Source organism: Trachemys scripta, chromosome 3 (genome assembly GCF_013100865.1).
Source record: "Trachemys scripta elegans isolate TJP31775 chromosome 3, CAS_Tse_1.0, whole genome shotgun sequence".
NCBI classification, from domain to species: domain Eukaryota; kingdom Metazoa; phylum Chordata; order Testudines; family Emydidae; genus Trachemys; species Trachemys scripta.
In genome coordinates, this window is record NC_048300.1 from 154,187,974 (window position 1) to 154,194,534 (window position 6,561).

The window sequence follows — 6,561 nt, forward strand, 5'->3', positions numbered from 1 at the left end:
AAACGAGTTTCCAAGAAGAGCTCTTGTCTTTTACCTTGACAGGACTAAGTCCTTTAGCACTTCTCCTAGGATTTTTATCTCAATCGCAGAACAAATGATCTCCACCTGAAGACTGTCTAATTGTTTCAGGATACATTTTAACCTTTTATCAAGCTTCAGATACTCATCCCCCTCCTAAGGTGATTGCCTACTTCACCAGGGCTCAGCCTACCTCTGTGGCCCTGCTGAAAAACATACCTATCTCAGACATCTGCAGAGTAGCCACCTGGTGTTTACACATTTTCCCAGCACTACACTATTGTGCCAGCCAGGGCCGGTGCAAGGATATTTTGCGCCCTAAGCGAAACTTCCACCTCGCCCTCCCCTCCTCCTCCTCCCCCCCCCCAAAAATAAATCACATGCATTATACACCATACATGGTCACAGAGTAACATGTTATAATTTAGAATTTATGTTTCTGTGCTTCAAGTTTAGCAAATTTAGAAACAAGTTCCTCCAAGTCAATGCTGTGAGTAATGTCATGTTCTATTGACAAGATAGATAGCCCAACAAGTCTTTGTTGCAACATTGATGTTCGCATGTATGTTTTTATCAATTTGAGCTTCGAGAAGCTTCACTCACCACTGGCCACAGAAACTGGGAGAGTCAAGAGGATGCGAAGAGCAATAACTGTGTTAGGGACACTATCTGTCAGCTTATTTTCCCATCTGAAGTTCAATACATCTTGCGGTGATGAACTCCTTTGGACTCATCTTGCAATAGGTTGCAATTCGCTGCACAAGTCAAAGGCATCAATATCTTTGGATTCACCATGTTGCAAAGCTTTCTCCAGATTCAAGCAATGTTTCATAATTCGCTTTGATGTTTTATTTTGCAAACAGTAAACATCATATATGAAGCCAAATACTGAACTAATTTGCTGCATCAATGTGAATCTTTCTTCAACCGAATGTATTGCTGTGTCAATGACTGCAAAGTAAAAGTTCACTTTGAATTTTTCTTTCAGATTATAACTGCTTCCTCTTCTTTCTAATAACGATTGGATCTGGTTCAAAAAGTGCCAGTACATCCAACTCCTCCGCAAGTTCACCTGCATCTATCAAGGTTTTCTCAAAGGCCGCGTCACTTCTGTGGCCCACAAGAAACTTCTTGGTTTCTCCAAGTTGATTAATGGCATCACATATGTCGAATTCTTTTGCCTGAAGTTGTTTGCTAGTCATGTTGATCTCAAACAATATGTCTTACCACAAAACAAGAGAAACAAGAAACTTGAAACTAGAAATGGCTTTTGTAAGAGCCTTTGCATCAACTTGTGACTATTGCCAGATGATCCTGTTAGAGTAGTGTCTTCATAGATGTCTCCCAGAGCATCATAGATGTCACCAAGCTGATAGCGAAGAGGTTTCAAGGCATCGATTCGACTTTCCCATCTTGTTTCTCTCAATAGTTTAACTGTGAGATTAGATATGTGGCGTGTTAGAACTTCCCAGCAATGTGTAGAAGCTGAGAAATACACATACACACGTTGAACTAAATCAAAGAAGGCAGTTGCCTCCAAGCAACACTTTGCAGCATCATTAACAACCAAATTCAATGAATGTGCATTGCAAGGAACGAAAAAGGCTCGTGGATTAATATCCAAAATTCTTCACTGGACACCATTTTCTTCCCCTTTCATATTGCTCCCATTGTCGTAGCCTCGACCACGCAAGTTTTCTGTAGGCAGTGACATCTCTTCTAACTGGTGAAGAATAGTTTCTGTCATACCAGCTCCAGTTGTCTCCGTAAGTGACACAAATCCCAATTAGTGTTCCTTTATGCATACTGATTGTCTCATTCTTGGTCTCTGAAGAAGGCCTATCCACAAACCGAATGATCATGGTCATTTGTTCAATGTGGCCTGCATCTGGTGTACAATCTAGAATGATCGAAAAGTATTTTGCAGCACGAGCAGATGCTAGGATTTTTTGTTTGATGGCATTGGATAGAAGCTGAATAAGCTCATTCTGTATGTCTTTCCCTAGGTAAATGTACATGCATCTCCTGGTCCTTAATCCTGTGAAGATGCTCATCCATAAGCGGGTCAAACAAAGCTAGATATTCGACAAATTGGAGGAAGTTCCCATTACCAGAAGTGTGCAGTTTTTCATGTGTTCCCCGAAAGGCCAGGTTTTGCACACCAAGAACTCTGACCAAAGCAATCAGACGTTTTAGTATTTGCTGCCAATACTTTTCCTCTTGCTTAATCAAGCGCAAATGTTCTTCATCAATTGTTCTCTTGTATTTCAGTCGCAGTTCAAGTTACTTCCATGTTTGAACATTCGTCAAATGTTCACTGCTTTTCTCGTGCTGTGAAAGAATTGCAGACATGTTTTTCCAATTCCTTGAGTCTTTTTCAGAAAGAGATGATATGCCAATAGTACTACTGCCAACCAACTTGCAGCAGAAGCAAAAGACAGAATCACTTGATGTGGAATACTGCAGCCACTGACGGTGCATTTCTTCTCCATTAACAAGTCTACGTTTGTAATGAATTGTCGAGAATTTTCTTTGCTTACTATCTTTGGGAAAATCGAACTGCTGAACTTGTTCCGGCCCATGTTCCACCAGAATTTGTCGGACTTGATCATCGCATTTGGCCCAAGTAGCAGGATCACTAAAGCTCAAATTCAAACGAGTGACATTTTCGCTTTCACGGTCTTCCAAGTTTTGATCCTCGCGTGTCTCATTTGATTCGTCTTCAATATTCAGATTATGTTCTTCAAACTCTTCTTCAACTTGTGAAACTCCCATCCCCACCTCCATCTCTGCTTGATCCTTTGGCATTGAACTACCTTCATCTCTGGCCAGTGGATGGAGATATTTCAGAAACGAACCTTCTTGCTTTCTTTCTTCTTTTTGCTTATCAGGCTTCCGCTTACGAAATTGTGCCCCAGACCCTTTTTTTTTATCTGCCATGAGGCTGCATCAACTGAAAACAAACAAACAAAAAATGAAATTTTATTCCTATCAGTTCTTTTTCTTGTTCACTATTAAAAGTAAAGGATAGAGAATACATGTCACTTACTATAATTCACTATTTGAATTTCATCAACTGTTTGACATAAATATTGATTAAGAGATCAAGATGACTCTCCCTTAAAATTAAGCAATGTTGATTGTAATCAGAAATACACCCTTTTTAGTCATGTATACTTCCTTCCTTTATATCAAAATCTGACGGGGAGTGCTGCAGAACCCATTCTGTCCAACAAGCCATGCACCTCCAAATGATTAAAAACATCAAATGGTACAAACTCAATTTGAATGAAAAGTTCCATTTTCTAACTAAATAGGTCACACACTCAAATGGTTGCCAAGTGCTCTCTGTGGTGGTATGCGCATGTGCTCTAAATGCCTACTAACTTCCCTGTGAGAATAATCTTTGACTTTCATCCAATGAAAGCAGGATGGAAAAGCACCCCTACCCCCCCCCAGAAGACCTAAGACATGATGGCTGGATGACATAAACAGACACCTGTCCCTCACAGGCACTACCTCATAACATGCCAATTTTGCTCAGGACAGAACATCATAGAGGAATATTATGCATTCAGTGGTCTCTACACTGGCCAAGCAACAGCATGACAACTAACCTAACCAGTCCATCCAACTTTTTTGACTGCTTCTTGGGCACTGGTGAGAGGTAGCGGTGCCAGACGGAGCCCGGTGACAGGGGTGCACTACAAGTCTACAAACCGAGGCAAGGTGCTGGGCCTAGAGTCCTGCTGAGACTGCTGTCCTGCGCCAAGTGGAGTGCAGCCTCCATGAGGAGAGAACTCAAACAAATATCACACTCCTTCTGCATGATTCCCCCAAGAACTTCTTCACGCAGCTGCTATGGGGGTCACTCACAGGCTTAGCCCTGCCTGTTGCAGGCATAACACAGCAGCAGGGCTTAAAACTCAGACAAGGCCACCCAGAGGATTCAGGGGGCCTGGGGCAAAGCAATTTCGGGGGCCCCTTCCATTAAAAAAAGTTGCAATACTATAGTAACATGTATTTGGAAATGTAAAAAATAACTAGTGAAATACATTCCAAAATTAATTTGTAATAATTTGAAAATACACTAAATACATTATTTAAAAACATTAAAAGCTGTAATGGTATGTATACATTTGCAATTACATAATGGGCTGTTGCTGGGTGATGGTGATGGTTGGTACCAATGGGCTGTCGCTGCCTGGGGGTGGTGCTGCTGTTGCCCAGGGCTGGCTGTGGAGCTGGGCTCTGGGTTTGGGGGTGCCCGGCTCACAGGGGCTGGGCTCAGGGATGTGGGGAAATGGGGTCAGGGGGTATCCGGCTCAGAGGGGTTGGGCTCGGGGCGGGGGGTCAGGTCTGTGGGTGGGATGGGGTCAGGGGGTTTCCAGCTCAGAGGGGCTGGGCTCGGAGCTGGAGGTCAGGGCTGTGTGGAGGATGGGGTCGGTGGGGTGCCCATCCCCGGCCCCTTACCCCCTCTCCCAGGAGCCTCCAACATACTCATGGGGGCCCCTGCGGGACCTGGGGCAAATTGCCCCACTTGCCCCTCCCCCTCCCCCTCCCCCCCAAGCAGCCCTGAACTCAGATACTGGGCATGACTGAGGCTGGAGCAGGAAGAGGGGGGCACTGGGGCAGCTCAGCTCTGCAAGCTGCCGTCCTCTCCAGCCGCCTGCGCACAAGGGGAGTAGGAGCAGGGACCAGTCAAGGACCAAGGGGGCAGGAGCACAGGCGCCTGAGGCTGAGCTGTGTGGGGATGCGCTTACCTTGCCCAACACAGGGGCGTCGGGGTCCTCTTTCTTCCACTCCACCAGACAGCTGCCTGAGGCTCTTTTCTTCTCCGTGCCCCCCGCTGGGGCTGACCAGGGAGGCTGAGCCAGGAGGCAGCCAACCGCCCCTTTCCTCCAGAAGCTCTGCTGAGTCGCGCCCATCGCCATTGCCGGGCTCGTGCCACGTGCCCTACATGGAGCTGCGGAGTTCTGCCCAGCTGCCGGCGCCCCCGCCGGCCATGAGAAGAATGGCATGGAATGGAGCGGCTGCTGCGCTGGGAGGGAGAGGGAGTCTGAGCCGCTGGCGAGCAGCCCAGGGGTTCCCCTGGGTCAGCACGCCGCCAGCAGCCCAGGAGTTCCCCTGGGTCAGCGCGCCGCCAGCAGCCAAGGGGTTCCCCTTTTGTTTGGGGGGCGGGGGTAAGTGTTTTTTAATATATACTTGCTGCTATGTGTCAGAAGTCAAGGTTGTGTACCTTAGACTTGCAGCAGAAGTAGCGACATTTGTGATGGTCCTTAATTCCTGTGGGAATTTGTTCCACAATATGGGACCAGCCCCTGAAAAAGCTCTGTCTTCTGCATGGATGAGATTTAGAATTGTGGTATAATGTGCCATTGTGCTGGAGCAGTGCAGCTGTACTGTAGCCCTCGGGCTGGAGCTGCAGGCAATCTTTTAAGGATGCTGAACCCAGGTCATAGAATGCCTTAAAGGAATGGAATGAGACCTTGAACTTGATTTAATATTCTATGGGAAGCTAATGTAGAGGTCAGGTTTGATGCGGTCACAGTAGCACATGTTACTGAGGAAGCTAGTTGAAGTTATGTAAAGGCTGATGGCTTCCTGTCCAGGTATATTGCATTGCTATAGTCCAGAAGGGAGTTGATAAACTCCAACATATATTTCTTTTACATTTATCAACATTGAATTTCATTTTCCATTTTCTTGCCCAGTCACCCAGTTTTGTGAGATCCTTTTGTAACTCTTTGCAGTCAGCTTCAGACTTAACTACCCGGAGTAATTTAGTATCATCTGTGAACTTTGCCACCTCACTGCTTTCCCCTTTTCCAGATCATTTATAAATATGATGAACAGGACTGGTCCCAGTGCAGGTCCTGGGGGGACCCTGCTGTTTATCTATTTCCATTTTGACAATTGACTGTTTTTTCCTATCCTTTATTTACTATCTTTTAACCCGTTACCAATTCATAAAAGGATTTTCCCTCTTATCCCATGACTGTCTACTTTGCTTAAGAGCCTTTGATGAGGGATCTTGTCAAAGGCTTTCTGAAAATCCAGGTACACTATATCCACTGGATCACTCTTGTCCACGTGCTTCTTGACCCCCTCAAAGAATTCTAATGGATTGGCAAGGCATTATTTCTCTTTACAAAAGCCATGTTGATTGTTCCCCAACATATTGTGTTTATCCGTGAGTCTGATAACTTTGTTCTTTACTATAGTTTTGACCAGATTGCCTGGTATTGAATTTAGGCTTCATATCTGAAGACTTTTTGAAAAAATCAGTGTTAAACATTAGCTATCCGCCAGTCATTTAAGCGCTAGGTTACATACCACAGTGAGTAGTTCTTCAATTTCATATTTGAGTTCTTTCAGAATATTTGGATGACAACTATCTCATCCTGGTGACTTATTACTGTTTAATTTATTTTTTTGTCCTAAAACCTTTATAGACACCTCAACTTGGGACGGTTCTTCAGATTTGTCACATAAAAGAATGGCTCAGGTGTGGTAATCCCGCTCATGTCCTCTGCAGTGAAA

The 6,561-nt window shown here is 44.9% G+C and overlaps 1 pseudogene; it reads right to left on the reverse strand.

Moving 5' to 3' along the window:
• Positions 1-748: 748 nt before the first annotated feature.
• LOC117875509 lies at positions 749-2,958 on the reverse strand (annotated as a pseudogene).
• Positions 2,959-6,561: the final 3,603 nt, after the last annotated feature.